Below are 17,075 nucleotides of genomic sequence, written 5' to 3' on the forward strand. Positions count from 1 at the left end.
GTCAGTCAGAGTTGCCCCCACAGTGTACAGCTCCTGCGCATCATCCTCCTCCTCCTCCTCCTCATGTTCAGCCTCCATCTCAGATATCACCACATCAGTTACAAGCTGGAAGCACTGCAGTACTGCCTCCGCCAAGCGGCAACAGGCTGTGCTGAAACTCATAAGCTTAGGTGATAAACCTCACACTGCTTGTGAGTTGTGGACAGCTGTGAAAGAGCAGGCAGATCTGTGGCTGAGACCGCTGAACCTACATCCAGGCATGGTCGTGTGTGACAATGGCCGTAGCCTGGTGGCGGCTCTGAGGCGAGGCGAGATCACACACGTACCATGCCTGGCTCATGTGCTTATGACTCGCCCCCTGGGCCGTGGGGCACTCGGATCCGGGCAATAGGGGAACGATGGGAGTAGTAGTGGCAACCCAGTTCCGTGGCTCAGGGTGGTCAGGCCAGTGGTAGTCCGTTATGTGCTGTTGATTATGTCCAACTACGCCACCCGTGGATTTGCGGTCATTAGGAACCGCCGCTGCAAGGCAGACCGCTGGGGCTGATGATGTATGCAGCTGGGATGGTGTGACTCCCCACGGGAAGAGTGCGGCCCCAGGGCAGTGTAGTGGATGGTGGGAGTGATGGTGGTGAGAGTCCCGGTGCTGATAGTGCTGGAGGAGCAAGGAGCACACAGACAACAGGTTGCAGTCCAGGGTCTTTACTAGAACAGGTAAACTGACCCACAAACAGTCCCGGCTAGGAGGGGATCTGGATGTCTGAGAGCAATGGGGAAATTGGCCCTAGTCAGGGTGAGGGTGTAGGCCTACCGTGCTTCCTGCGCTCCTTCTGGCTATCTCCTCCTTATAGGGTAACAGCCCACGCTTCCGAGCTCTCCGTGTATTCTCGCCTGTATGACCTGCGACGTGGGTTCCTTTCTGCTCCCAGCCTTGTACGGCTTTGCTTGTCCCTTCTGTTGTGGCAGGGCCTCCAGGCTTCTTAGGCCAAGGAATATACAGTCCCCTGCGGACTGGTTATCTGCTGGCGGATGTAGAATCCTCCCAGCCTCAGACACCAAAGTCTGGTAAATTAAGTCCGTTATCTGCCAAGACAGACTCACTTCGCCTCTTGTCTCTGGCTGGTGGCTCTCCTCCTGCCACACTTCCTCTTAGGTGCAATACAACTTTCTGTCCCTGCTCTGCTCCGGGACACGTCTCAGTGCTGAGACAGGTCATCCAGTTCTCCCTAACCATGCCCCAGTTCCAGCTTTTATAGGGGCAGCCTGCTCCCCCTACTGGCCTGAGACAGGAGGTACTGCATGCTAATGTTACCCTGACTAGAGAACCTCCCCCTTGCTCTCAGACACAGCTTTATTACATTTTGTGGCTTCCAGGCCAGGGTGACACACTTAACCTCGTGGTTCAGCGGTTTCTTAAATCGTACCCCGAGTTACCAGATCTGCTCGTGAAAGTACGCCGCCTGTCAGCTCATTTTCGCAAGTCGGCTACAGCTTCCGCCGCCCTTGCTGTGTTGCAGTAGCGTTTGCAGCTTCCGGCACACAGACTGGTGTGTGATGTCCCCACACGTTGGAACTCTACCCTCCACATGTTGCAAAGGATTTGTGAGCAGAAGAGAGCAGTTGTGGAGTACCAGCTGCAACAAGGCTGTCGATATTCAGGTCAGACTCCACACGTAAGACCTCATGAGTGGACCTGGATGTCTGACATATGTACCATCCTGACAAACTTTGAGGAGGCCACCAAGATGGTGAGTGGCGATGACGCCATCATTAGTGTCAGCATCCCACTTGTCTGTCTTTTGCAACGCTCTCTGCAGAGAATTAAAGAGGAGGCATTGCAGCCAGAGTAGGATGAGATGGATCAAGAAGCCATAGTGGGCGATTACAAACAGCCCAGCCTCATCTCATCCCAACATGCATTGGGGGACAATGAGGGAGAGGAGGAGGAGGAGGAGGAGGAAGAACAGGAGCTGGTATCATGCGCTGTAGACGGTAGTACCTGTACAACTGTCATACCGTCGGTTCAGCGTGGGTGGCCTGAGGACAGGGGGGAGGAGGAGGAGGTCAGTCGTCATCTTGGTGAGGACACTGAAATCTTGCCCATTAGCAGTCTAGCACGCATGGCTGACTTTATGTTACGCTGCCTTAACCGTGGCCCTCGCGTTGTCAAAATGTTGGGTGACAGTCATTACTGGTTGGTGACACTTGTAGACCCCCGCTACAAGGAGAACTTTCACTCTTTTATTCCTGAGGTGGAGAGGTCTACAAAAATGGGCCAGTACCAGAAGGCCCTTGCTGCAGAACTGTTAAAAAAAATCCCATCTGAACATGCTAGCAGCAGAGGTTACAGTTCGTTGACCAACCAAAGAGTACAAGTGAGAGAGAGGCAACTCCAGTCCAGAAGAGGCAGGGGAACACTGTCAACATTCTGGGACAGTTTTCTCAGACCCTCCCTTCGGGCAAACCCTGAGGCGCGGGGTACTCTCACAAGGAGTGGAAAGTTTCAAAAGATGGTGAGGGAGTACCTTGCCGACCGTACCAGTGTCCTCTGTGATTCCTCTGTGCCTTTTAATTATTGGGTATCCAAGCTGGACACTGGGAATGAACTGGCTCTGTACGCCTTGGAGGTCCTGGCCTGCCCTGCCGCTAGCGTGTTATCGGAGCGTGTTTTTAGTGCCGCTGGGGGAATTATAACTGATAAGCGCACTCGCCTGTCAACTGACAATGCTGACAAGCTGATCCTTATCAAAATGAACAAGGGCTGGATTGGGCCAGACTTCTTATCACCACCAAATGACAGCAGAGTAACATAAAGTCAAATCCACTGTGTTATTTCGGGAGGTGTATTCCCATGCACCGCTTCACACCCACACATGGGTATACGCTTCCTCATTTCGGCTGTTTTATGTTCTTCTCCTTATCCTCAGCCTCCACCACCACTATACCACCAGGGTGACCGTGGTCCGTGTTGCCATTATTGAAAGTTCCTCCGTCCTTATTTTTGTCAGCTTTTGCTTGGAAGGCATAAACAAAGACTGTGGGAGACCCACTCCCCAATAATGGGAATAATATTTTTAAGATGCTGTACTGTATGTCTCTTGTAAGGGGCATTAAAAGCGTCTTGTTATACCACTCTGACCTCTACGTCTCTTGTAAGGGGCATTAAAAGCATCTTGTTATACCACTCTGACCTCCACGTCTCTTCTGAGGGGCATTAAAAGGGTCTTGTTATACCACTCTGACCTCCACGTCTCTTCTGAGGGGCATTAAAAGCGTCTTGTTATACCACTCTGACCTCCACGTCTCTTGTAAGGGGCATTAAAAGCGTCGTGTTATACCACTCTGACCTCCACGTCTCTTGTAAGGGGCATTAAAATCGTCTTGTTATACCACTCTGACCTCTACGTCTCTTCTGAGGGGCATTAAAAGCGTCTTGTTATACCACTCTGACCTCCACATGTCATGTAAGGGGCATTAAAAGAGTCTTGTTATACCACTCTGATCTCCACGTCTCCTGTAAGGGGCATTAAAACCGTCTTGTTAAGCTACTGGGACCTCTACGAGTCTTCGAACGGGCACTGCATTTCCTCCTAATTTTTTTAAGCTTTTGCTTGGAAGGCATAAGCAAAGACTGTGGGAGACCCACTCCCCAATAATGGGAATAATATTTTTAAGATGCTGTACTTTATGGCTCTTTTAAGGGGCATTAAAAGCATCTTGTTATACCACTCTGACCTCCACGTCTCTTGTAAAGTGAATTAAAAGCATCTTGTTATACCACTCTGACCTCCACGTCTCTTCTGAGGGGCATTAAAAGCATCTTGTTATACCACTCTGACCTCCACGTCTCTTCTGAGGGGCATTAAAAGCATCTTGTTATACCACTCTGACCTCCACGTCTCTTGTAAGGGGCATTAAAAGAGTCTTGTTATACCACTCTGACCTCCACATCTCTTCTGAGGGGCATTAAAGGAGTCTTGTTATACCACTCTGACCTCCACGTCTCTTCTCAGGGGCATTAAAAGCATCTTGTTATAGCACTCTGACCTCCACGTCTCTTGTAAGGGGCATTAAAACCGTCTTGTTAAGCTACTGGGACCTCCACGAGTCTTCGAACGGGCACTGCATTTACGCCTAATTTTTTGAAGCTTTTGCTTGGAAGGCATAAGCAAATACTATGGGAGACCCACTCCCCAATAATGGGACTTATGTTTGTAATATGCTGTACTGCATGGCTCTTGTAAGGGGCATTGCAAGTTGGTCCGTCATAATTTTTGGAAGCTTTTGCTTGGAAGGCATAAGCAAATACTATGGGAGACCCACTCCCCAATAATGGGACTTATGTTTGTAATATGCTGTACTGCATGACTCTTGTAAGGGGCATTGCAAGTTGGTCCGTCCTAATTTTTGGCAGCTTTTGCTTGGAAGGCATAAGCAAATACTATGGGAGACCCACTCCCCAATAATGGGACTTATGTTTGTAATATGCTGTACTGCATGGCTCTTGTAAGGGGCATTGCAAGTTGGTCTGTCCTAATTTTTGGAAGCTTTTGCTTGGAAGGCATAAGCAAATACTATGGGAGACCCACTCCCCAATAATGGGACTTATGTTTGAAATATGCTGAACTGCATGGCTCTTGTAAGGGGCATTGCAAATTGGTCTGTCCTAATTTTTGGAAGCTTTTGCTTGGAAGGCATAAGCAAATACTATGGGAGACCCACTCCCCAATAATGGGACTTATGTTTGTAATATGCTGTACTGCATGGCTCTTGTAAGGGGCATTGCAAGTTGGTTCGTCCTAATTTTTGGAAGCTTTTGCTTGGAAGGCATAAGCAAATACTATGGGAGACCCACTCCCCAATAATGGGACTTATATTTGTAATATGCTGTACTGCATGGCTCTTGTAAGGGGCATTGCAAGTAGTGTTGAGCCACCCCCGTAGTGTTCGAGTTCGGTTCGTCGAACACCCTTGTGTTCGCCGAACTGTTCGTCGAACACCTTCGAACACCGTTAAAACCAATGGCAGGCAAACAAAAACACATAGAAACACATAGAAAACATCTTCAAAGGTGTCCAAAAGCTGACAAACTGCTCAGAAGACATAACTAACACATGGAAAAGTGACAAGTACATTTAGTCATGCGAAAAGAAAAGAGGTGGAGGAGTAAAAGGAGGGGGAGACACAGATATAGGCATGTCATGCCCTTCTAAAATCCAAAAAGTGAGAAGCCGACACGGCCAGTCCGTTCCTGCCCGTGCCATCTCCGTTTGTGCCAGAGCCGCGGTGGACCCTGACGGCCAGCCCCCCTCTCCCAATACTGGTGCCTGTCCGCTGGTGGGTCGAGCAAGTCCCCCTGTGGTGGAGGCAGCTCTAAGCTTTTTAATTTAAATTGTCTCTCTAATTTGAATGAATACACTTTAAATCCTTTTACAAGGATCTATTGAAGGGCAAGTCTTATGCCAGCAGCCGCGTAATTCCAGCTCCAGTAGCGTCCTCTAAAGCTGCTGCAGTTAAAAAGCTTTTATAAGGATCGAGCTCGGCTGTCCACCGCAAGGCGTCCTACCGCCAGTCCCAGCCCCTATGCCTTGGGGTGCCTCCTGATGCTCTTCACTGAGTATCCCGTGGTCCCGAAGCATTTCCTTTGAAAATATTAAGTGTCCAAACTACAGGTGGTGTAGCTTGCTTAACAGCCGGGATAATCCGCTGACTAGCAGACACTGCTACTAGGCACAAAGTATTTCCTGGGCTAAATGCAGTTAAAAATTTGTAATTAGATACTCTCATTGGATGCTGAGAAAGCATTCCATAGAGTCTCCTGGCACGCCATATATTATTCTCTTAAAAAGCTTGGGTTGGGGTCTAGGGGACCCTTTTATAGCCAAAATACGGCCCTGTATCGCAATGCGTCACCTAGGCTGAAGATAAATGGAACTGTAGCACCCCGAGGGCTCGGTTGCTGCAGAGGTATTGCACCTCACCCAGAGGTGTGATATCTCACTCTCAGGTAAGGATGGAGTGTGGATCAGGACCCCGACACCTGCATGCATTACACCACATTGCCGTGGGGCAGGGCGACCAATATGCCCCTGAGATGGGCACGACAGTCCCTGTCCCTGGCTGGAGAGGGGGGGAGGGAACACTGAGGAAGGGGAACCCTGTAGTGCAGGAGCAGGGAGGAAGCAGTTCCTGGGTGCATTGAGAAGGGAGTATAAAAGGTGGGCACCATCTTAGTTCAGTGCAGAGAAGTCTGAGCAGAAGTGACAGAGAGCAGGGGCTCTGCATGAGCTCTGCTCCAGAGGCGGGCCTAGTAACAGAGGCCCAGGCCTGAAAGAGGGAGAAGGAAGGAAGAGGAGCGGAGAAGGCTCCAGGAACGAGGAACGAAGGGATCCCAGGGGTGTGGACGGGCGAGTCGCCACCACACGCCCGAATCCACCTGCATGGAGGGGTCAGGCCAAAGGGGGAGACCGGTCACCAAAACTATTGGAGGCGGGAAATGACCCTCAGCTAGAAACCGGAGGCTGTGACATTTTATGTGGCGCAGCCCCTCGCTACACCCGCTAGGAGGGCAGCACATAGGGTCAGGGAAACTGGCGCCAAGTTTACCAAGAGGAGGCCCGAGGCTGCCGGACAGAAGGGTTGGTAAGAAAGGCCAGACAAAGGACACACAAAGGGAGTCCTGTGAAGCGCTCCAAAGTTATCTGGGAGTTGTCTGAGCCCCTCACCTGGTGAGCACAGTACGACGGGGGCAGCCGTTACCTGCAGAAGTGGTCTGGATAATAAGAACTGTGAGTAAAGGCCCTGGACTGCATCACTGACTCCGTGTCGTTACTGCTGCTGCCCTGCACCATCACCCCCATCCTCCGCATACACTGCCCTGAGGCTATACTCCTCCCGTGGGGAGTTATGCTACGCTCTGCTGCACCCACAACAACAGCCTCAGCGGTCTGCCCTGCAGCGGTGGTTCACTCTGACCGCAATCCACGGGTGGCGTAGTCGGACATTTAAATATCAAAACCACATAAATAGTTCCGCCACTGGTTTGACCGCCCTGAACCACGGAACCGGGTCGCCGCCACGGAGACTACAACCACCAGCATCCACCAAAAAGGGTCCGGCTCTGGATGTCCCAAGGCCCAGGGGGCACGTCAAAACATTTTCATCACCTTTCATAATCACCAATGGGACAAGGCAGGGATGTCCTCTGTCCCCTCTCTTATACATCCTAGTGACAGAGCACCTGCTCTCATCAATTCGCCATAACCCCAATATCAGGTGGATTGAGGTGGGAGGCACCGAGTACAAGTGCTCTGCATTTGCTGATGATGTCAATCATATATATCCATCAGCAGGTTGTTATGGCTGAAATAGATCACTTTGTTACATGGTCAAATTTTAAAATCAATACAGCGAAGTCTGAGGCCCTCGATGTCTCCCTCCCCAAATCCATACAGGATTCCATCCAGTCCAACTTTCCTTTTGCCTGGCCCTCGCAGGGTATCAAATTCTTAGGAATTCCTATTCATAGAGACCTCTCCCGTCTATGTTATCTTAATATTGGGCCCTTTATTGAACAACTCCATACAGACCACGGTTGGCAAGTTAGAACTGTAAGATTCACTACGTGAACCACTGGTGTTTTGTGGAAAAGCACATGTACACTGTGTTCCAAATTATTATGCAAAAAGTGTTTAGGAGTGATAAGGGAAGAATTTGTTTGTTTGTCAGTTAAACTCATTGATGGTGATGTGTGTCAGGGCTCTTTATATCACTGTAAGCAATTGCAGACACCTGTGCTAATTAGTTTGGCAGGTGTGTCCAATGAATGGCAAGACTACTTAAGAAGGCTGTCCCACATTATTAAGAAGCCTACATTTTCTGCCAAAATGGGAAAGAAAAAGGATGTGTCTAATGCTGAGAAGCAACAAATTGTGGAGTGTTTAGGTCAAGGCATGACTACAATCAACATTGTGCGATGATCAGGATGAAGTGTCTTGGCAATCAAGAAGTATGTAGCTGATTCACAGTACACATGTGTGCGTGCTGATAAGGGCAAATTGAGGGCTCTTTCCTACAGGCAATTACGTCAGGTTAAAAGAGCAGCGGCAAAAAAGCCTTGTCATAGCAGCAGACAAGTTTTTGAAGCTGCTGGTGCCTCCAACGTCCCCCGAACAACAAGATGCAGGGTCCCTCAGAGGTTTGCAGCTGTGCGTACGCCATCCTGTCGACCTCCTCTATCCACTGCACACAAGCAGAAACGGCTCCAGTGGGCCAAACATTACATGAAGACTGATTTCAAAACTGTTTTGTTCACGGATGAGTGCCATGCAACGCTCGATGGTCCAGATGGATGGAGTGGAGGATGGCTGGTTGATAGACACCCCACGCAAACACGGCTACAGCGCCAACAAGGAGGAGGTGGAGTAATGTTTTGGGCTGGAATCATGGGGAGAGAGATTGTCAGCCCCTTTAGGATCCCTGAAGGGGTAAAGATGAACTCCATAATGTATGTGGAGTTTCTCAAACAGCACTTCCTGCCATGGTTCAAGAAGAAGAACCGTGTATTCCACAGCAAGATCATTTTCATGCATGATAATGCACCATCTCATGCTGCACATAACACATCTGCATCTCTGGCTGATATGGGCATAAAAGGGGACAAACTTATCGAAACTTATGGTGTGACCCCCATGCTCCCCTGACCTCTACCCCATTCAGAACCTATGGAGCATCATCAAAAGGAGTGTCTATGATGGCGGGAGGCAGTTCACATCTAAGCAACAGCTCTGGGAGGGTATTCTGTCCTCATGCAAAACAATTGAAGCAGAAACCATCCAAAACCTGACAAATTCAATGGACGAGAGAGTTCAGAAGCTCCTTTCGAACAAGGGGCCCTATGTGCAAATGTAACATCACCTAGAATAAAGTTTTGAGTTGAAAACTGTTTGATTTCAGTTTCTAATAACCTGCTAATGCTTATAATTTCAAAAATGACCATTTTTTTGGTCTTTATTAAAATGAAAAGGTTGATCGAAGAGTGTGGGGGATCTAAGAGTGTGGCAACCCAGTAGTCAGGATTACTTCGAATTCTGACAATCTGAGGTTCATGTTGCAGGTAGTGCAGCAAGAAGGCACTTATGTGTCTTGCGCATCTCGGAGCCTCAAAATTATTTTCCGGGCAAGATGCAGCTAAAAATTATTATTAATTTTAAATCTGGTGGAGCTTAGTATAGTTGGCCTAATAGAATCAGTACTGCACACTGCTACAAAGCCCAAATTATTTTCCAGCCAAGATACAGATAAACATGATTAGTAATTTTAAATCTGGTGGAGCTTAGTATAGATGGCCTAATAGAATCATTACTGCACACTGCTACAAAGCCCAAATAATTTTCCAGTCAAGATATAGAGATAAACATGATTAGTAATTTGAAAGCTTAAAATGGTTGGTGAGGTGATTTTAACCAATCATCAAGCTTTTACTCTCCCCAGGATGACACAGGGGTAGAAAAGTCGTTTCGGATCCATGATTTGTTCATCTTTATGAACGTGAGTCTGTCTACATTATCAGTGGAGAGCCGCGTGCGCTTATCTGTCAGCACACCACCAGCAGCGCTGAACACACGTTCAGACAGAACGCTGGCTGCGGGGTATGACAAGATCTCCAAGGCGTAAGTGGCGAGCTCCGGCCATTTATCCAGATTGGAAGCCCAAAAAGGGCAAGGGTCCAGTGACACAGTCATAGCTTCAATGTTTACTTGGAGATACTCCTGTACCATAGTCTCTAGGCGTTGACTATGTGTCAGACTTCTTGTCTCCTGTGGCCTTGCAAAGGATGAGCTAAAAAAGTGGTGAAATGATTCCGCAAAATTGATGTTACCAGCAGATACTGTGGTTCTGTCACGGTTTGAGTGCTGAACACTCGACGGTCCCACGGTTGGCAAGCTGGAACTGTGAGATTCACTACGTGCACCACTGGTGTTTTGTGGAAAAGCACATGTAAGATTCTGCAACAGTCTCTGCTGATACTCCTGCATGCGTGTGACGCGCCCCCTGGGCCAGTGTTGTTTGGGGGATACCCGGAGCCGGATCAGATGGGGGTTGTAGTCTCCGAGTGGCGGTGACCCGGTCCGTGCCCAGGGTGTCAAGCTCAGTGTGTGGCAGTCCTACAGATGTTACTGGATGTTCTTTAGTGTCGACTACGCCACCCGTTGATTTGCGGTCACTACGGCCGCCGCTGCAGCAGGGTCCGCTGAGGCTGGTGGTGTTTGTGCAGCTCTGATAGTATAACCCCCAACGGGAGGGGTATAGCCTCAGGGGGTCAGGTGTAGAGGATGGTGGTTGTGGAGGTGCAGTGAGGATGGTAATGAGACTCAGAGTCGGGCTGTGCAGTTCAGGGTCTTTACTTACTGCTGTTATGCTGGTCACTCCGGCCTTGAGTGACCGCCCGAGCCGTGCTGCGTCCACCAGGTCCTGGACTCGGCCAACTCCCAAGTAATTCTGGAGCGTGATCCTGAGCTCCCTTTCTGACGTTCCTTCTCTCTCTGGCCTTCCCCACCAGGGATCCACCTAAGTCCGGCTCCCTCGGGCCTCTTGTTGGTAAACCCTTGTCTCTGGGTTCCCTGACCCTATTCTTGGTGTGCCTTCCGGGTGGATTTAGTGGGTGGTCGTGGCAGATCCTGCCCACGACCTCCGGTCTCTGGCTAAGGATTAATGCCCTCCACCAGCTTGGGATCCGGTACCCTTGTGCCAACTCTTCACCCTCTGATCTAATCTTGGGTTCTTGGAGTTCTCTCTTCTCCCCCTCTGGGTCTTTCTTTCTCCTCTCTCTCTCTGGGCCTTGGAGCTGCTCTTCTCCTCTGCTCTCTTCCTCTGACTGACTCTGACAGACTGACCAAACCTCTACAAAGACCCTGTTCTAAGATGGTTCCCACCTTATATACTCCCTCTATGTGTGAGCTCAGGTGACCAGCACCCAATGAGCTCCTAGCTTTACCCAGACTGCTCCCCCTATCTGCCCCTACACTACTGGGATGTTCCAACCCCCTCCCACTCCAGCCAGGGACAGACACTGTCGTACCTGCACATTTCTCTAGTGGGAGTACCATTGATCTGTCCCCCGGAAATGGGATGTATGTAGTGCATGCAGCCTACTGAGCTCAGTTCCACACTCCATCCTTACCCGGGAGTGGAATACCACACCTCTGGCTTGAGGTGTAATACCCCTGTAGCAGCCGAATCCTCAGGGTGCTACACGTGCATCCCTTTCTATGGCAGGAATTATTTCTGCAAATTTACTTGTGTACTGGGGATCTAACAGTGTAGCAACCCAGTAGTCAGGATTATTTTTAATTCTCCCAATTCGAGGGTCATGTTGTAGGTAGTGCAGCAAGAAGGCACTCATGTGTCTTGCGCATCCAGGAGCACCAAGTCCTTGTTGTGTTGGTGGCGAGGTAACAATCATGCTTCCTTCCTCTGTCCTCTCCCCCCAACCTCGCACAACAGAAATGTGATCAAGGTCTCCCTCATCTGATGAGTCTTCCATCAGTTCGTCCTCCACTTCTTCCTGGGCTCCTGCACCTTCCTCACTAGTTTGGCTGCTACCATGCGCCCTGGTAAAAACATCTCCCCCACCCTCACATGCCTGCCGCCTTGGTGCTGCCGACCGTCTGGACCTTGCAGATGTTAGCCCATCCGCATACAACTCCTCCTCCTCTACTTCCTCCACCTCCTCTTGTGCCACCACCTGACTCCGAATTCTGTTTAACATGTGCTCCAGCATGTAAATCACCGGAATAGTCATGCTGATAATGGCATCGTCAGCACTAAACATCTTCGTCGCCATTTCAAAACTGTGCAGAAGGGTGCATAGGTCCCTGATCTGAGACCACTCCTCCAGCGTTATTTGACCCACCTCTGGATCCCATTGGCCCAGGCTATACATCAGAACGTATTTCACCAGGGCTTGTCGGTGCTGCCACAGTCGCTGCAACATGTGCAGAGTTGAATTCCACCGGGTAGGCACATCGCATTTTAGCCGGTGAAGTGGCAGGCCCAACGACTTCTGTAGAGATGTAAGTCGCTGAGCTGCGGGATGCGAACGGCGGAAGTGAGCACACAGCGACCGTGCCCTCTGCAGAAGGCCATCTAGTCCGGGATAGTGGGCTAAAAATTGCTGGACAACCAGGTTCAACACGTGAGCCATACAAGGCACGTGTGTGACATTGCCCCGGCGAAGGGCCGCACCCAGGTTTGCAGCATTGTCGCACACGGCCTTCCTTGGTTTCAGGTCCAGTGGAGACAACCATTCATGAAATTGGTTCTCCAGAGCTGACCACAACTCCTCAGCTGTGTGACTCACATTTCCCAGACATTTCAAAGTAAAAACAGCTTGATGACGTTGAGCCCTACTGCCAGCATAGTAAGGAGTTGTGCAGGATCCCTTCTGCGCAGTTAGAAAGCTTGTGGCATGACCAGACAGGCTTTGGGTGCAGGTGGAGGACCGAGAGGAGATTGAGGAGGCAGAAGCAGTGGAGGAACTTTGACATAAAGAGGATTGACGCACAACTCGTGGGGATGGCAAGACTTGGACAGCAGCCCCATGTCCTGCTGTCACCATAGTTACCCAGTGCCCAGTCAGCGACATGTAACGCCCCTGTCCATGCCTACTCATCCAAGTGTCTGTGGTGAAATGCACCCTGTCACACACAGAGTTTCTCAAAGAAGTGGTGATGTTGTGTGCGACATGCTGGTGGAGCGCAGGCACACCTTTCTTTGAGAAGTAGTGCCGACTGGGCATCTGGTACTGGGGCACTGCGACGGACATAAGGTCTCGAAAATCCTCTGTGTCCACCAGGCGGAAAGGTAGCATTTCTGTAGCCAAGAGCTTGCCGATGGTGAAATTCAACCTCTTAGCTTTCTCATGGCTAGGAGGAAATGGTCTTATACTTGTCCACATCTGAGGGACTGAGGGCTGGCTGTTGTGCTTAGACGGGGTTGATAAGGGTGTCCCCGGCAAACTGCCGGTCTGTGAGGAAGATGCAGGCGGACATGTTAGGTTGCCTTGACCCAAAGGTGGTGCTATCGATGTCGGACAGCGCTCAACACCAGCTGGTGTTACCACCTCCAAAGAAAATGATGACCTGCCAATCACGCTGGCTGTTGCGGGTAAAGAGGTGGCAGGTCTGCGTCCCAAAAGAGGTGTGACTGCTGTCCCCCCAGTCACAGAGAATGAAGAGGCCGCAGATGCACAAGATGGGGCAGACGGTGGTTGGCCCGGCCGGCTAGGCCGCATTGTAGCACAGTGAGCTTCCCACTGCAACTTATGCTTCATGTCCTTGTGCCGGTTCATGCATGAAGTACTCAAACTATGTATTTTTTTGTCTCTACTTAGCTTTTACTGACAAATGTTACAGATAACATGAGTTGGGTCATCTTTATCGATCTGAAAAAATGCCCAGGCTATGCAAGGCTTAGCACCCATGCGACCTGAAGAGCCACCACGACTTGTGGTCAGAGGCAGAGTTGTGTTTGAGGATGCAGTTGTTGACGTGCTTCCAGTACTACGTCTCTGTCCAGGAAGGCGCAACCTGACCTAGTCGTCACTAGCATCCTCCTCCACCTCCTCTGCTGACCTCATCTCTTGGCTGACTGTGGGTTGACAGTAAGTGGGATCTCCAACCTCATCATCATCACCCTGTGTGTTATCACACCCGTCGTCCTCAGAGCCAACCTGTTCTTGCCCTGACAAAAAACTAAAGTTGTCGCTCCAATCAGGTATTTGAGTCTCATCATCGTCTTCCTCATTGTCTCCACCAACAGGAGTTACAGTTTGGGAATGAGGGTCTACATTATGGTCAGAAACTTCTGCGTCTGGTCCTGGATCCGACTCATAAAGATTCTGGGCATCAGTGCAGATCATTTCCTCGACAGGATTCACAGAAGCGCTGGAGCCGACCTCTGATTCCCAGGCTATAGTATGAGTAAACAGCTCTGCAGACTCAGCCATCTGTTCTACCTCATACTCAGACGGGCAGCTGGAGATTTGGGAGCTGTGAGGAAGCAAGTGCGATTGGGGTGACACCTCTGAGGACTGGAGTATTTGTGATGTTGAAGTTGATGTGGAGGAGAGCCCACTTAAAGGAGCACTTGATATCCGTTGAAGCACCTGCTGTTTTTGTGCCTCATCTGGAATTTGTAGCGATTGTCGTGGCTGTAAGAAAGGGATCTTATCACATTGACCGCTAAAAGAAGTAGACATTTTAGTTTGGCTGGAAGATGGTCTTTCTTCTGCAGATGTTACTGTTGCTTTAACACCTACCCCACGGACACAACCTTTTTTCCCCTTCCCAACATGCCTATTCCCCTTTCCACCAGCAGCAGGCCTTTTTCCACTCATTTTGGTGGTTAACTAATTCACAACTCTGGAGTTGTTTGCACAAAAAAACAATGGATGGGAACCGAGCAGAGCTGAGTGGCCAAACTGTGGTATTAGGCCAAAACTATTGTCTGGGTTAGATGCAGAAAAAAATTATATTCAGTTTGCAACCTGATGGAGGTCAGTATAGATGGACTAATAGAACAAGTCCCACACACAGCTAGAAGGCGAAATATTTTTTCAGAGCTAGATGCAGAAAAAAATTATATTCAATTTGCAACCTGTTGGAGGTCAGTATAGATGGACTAATAGAACAAGTCCCACACACTGCTAGAAGCCCAAATATTTTTTCACAGGTAGATGCAGAAAAAAATTATATTCAGTTTGCAATCTGATGGAGGTCAGTATAGATGGACTAATAGAACAAGTCGCACACACTGCTAGAAGGCCAAATATTTTTTCAGAGCTAGACGCAGAAAAATATTATATTCAATTTGCAACCTGATGGAGGTCAGTATAGATGGACTAATAGAACAAGTCCCACACACTGCTAGAAGGCCAAATATTTTTTCAGAGCTAGATGCAGAAAAAAATTATATTCAATTTGCAACCTGATGGAGGTCAGTATAGATGGACTAATAGTACAAGTCCCACACACTGATAGAAGCCCAAATATTTTTTCAGAGGTAGATGCAGAAAAAAATTATATTCAGTTTGCAACCTAATAGGAGGTCAGTATAGATGGACTAATAGAACAAGTCCCACACACTGCTAGAAGGCCAAATATTTTTTCAGAGCTAGATGCAGAAAAATATTATATTCAATTTGCAACCTGATGGAGGTCAGTATAGATGGACTAATAGAACAAGTCCCACACACAGCTAGAAGGCCAAATATTTTTTCAGAGATAGATGCAGAAAAAAATTATATTCAGTTTGCAACCTGATGGAGGTCAATATAGATGGACTAATAGAACAAGTCCCACACACAGCTAGAAGGCCAAATATTTTTTCAGAGCTAGATGCAGAAAAAAATTATATTCAGTTTGCAACCTGATGGAGGTCAGTATAGATGGACTAATAGAACAAGTCCCACACACTGCTAGAAGGCCAAATATTTTTTCAGAGCTAGATGTAGAAAAATATTATATTCAATTTGCAACCTGATGGAGGTCAGTATAGATGGACTAATAGAACAAGTCCCACACACTGCTAGAAGCCCAAATATTTTTTCAGAGGTAGATGCAGAAAAAAATTATATTCAGTTTGCAACCTGATGGAGGTCAGTATAGATGGACTAATAGAACAAGTCCCACAAACTGCTAGAAGGCCACATATTTTTTCAGAGCTAGATGCAGAAAAATATTATATTCAATTTGCATCCTGATGGAGGTCAGTATAGATGGACTAATAGAACAAGTCCCACACACAGCTAGAAGCCCAAATATTTTTTCAGAGGTAGATGCAGAAAAAAATTATATTCAGTTTGCAACCTGATGGAGGTCAGTATAGATGGACTAATAGAACAAGTCCCACACACTGCTAGAAGCCCAAATATTTTTTCAGAGCTAGATGCAGAAAAAAATTATATTCAATTTGCAACGTGATGGAGGTCAGTATAGATGGACAAATAGAACAAGTCCCACACACTGCTAGAAGGCCAAATATTTTTTCAGAGCTAGATGCAGAAAAATATTATATTCAATTTGCAACCTGATGGAGGTCAGTATAGATGGACTAATAGAACAAGTCCCACACACTGCTAGAAGCCCAAATATTTTTTCAGAGGTAGATGCAGAAAAAAATTATTTTCAGTTTGCAACCTTATGGAGGTCAGTATAGATGGACTAATAGAACAAGTCCCACACACTGCTAGAAGCCCAAATATTTTTTCAGAGCTAGATGCAGAAAAATATTATATTCAATTTGCAGCCTGATGGAGGTCAGTATAGATGGACTAATAGAACAAGTCCCACACACAGCTAGAAGCCCAAATATTTTTTCAGAGGTAGATGCAGAAAAAAATTATATTCAGTTTGCAACCTGATGGAGGTCAGAATAGATGGACAAATAGAACAAGTCCCACACACAGCTAGAAGGCCAAATATTTTTTCAGAGCTAGATGCAGAAAAAAATTATATTTAGTTTGCAACCTAATGGAGGTCAGTATAGATGGACTAATATAACAAGTCCCACACACTGCTAGAAGGCCAAATATTTTTTCAGAGCTAGATGTAGAAAAATATTATATTCAATTTGCAACCTGATGGAGGTCAGTATAGATGGACTAATAGAGCAATTCCCACACACTGCTAGAAGCCCAAATATTTTTTCAGAGGTAGATGCAGAATAAAATTATATTCAGTTTGCAACCTGATGGAGGTCAGTATAGATGGACTAATAGAACAAGTCCCACACACTGCTAGAAGCCCAAATATTTTTTCAGAGCTAGATGCAGAAAAATATTATATTCAATTTGCAACCTGATGGAGGTCAATATAGATGGACTAATAGAACAAGTCCCACACACAGCTAGAAGCCCAAATATTTTTTCAGAGGTAGATGCAGAAAAATATTATATTCAATTTGCAACCTGATGGAGGTCAGTATAGATGGACTAATAGAACAAGTCCCACACACTGCTAGAAGCCCAAATATTTTTTCAGAGGTAGATGCAGAAAAAATATTATATATTCAGT

This window comes from Phyllobates terribilis, unplaced genomic scaffold (assembly GCF_046119375.1).
Source record: "Phyllobates terribilis strain yellow unplaced genomic scaffold, ASM4611937v1 Scaffold_3__8_contigs__length_932513732, whole genome shotgun sequence".
Classification (NCBI taxonomy): domain Eukaryota; kingdom Metazoa; phylum Chordata; class Amphibia; order Anura; family Dendrobatidae; genus Phyllobates; species Phyllobates terribilis.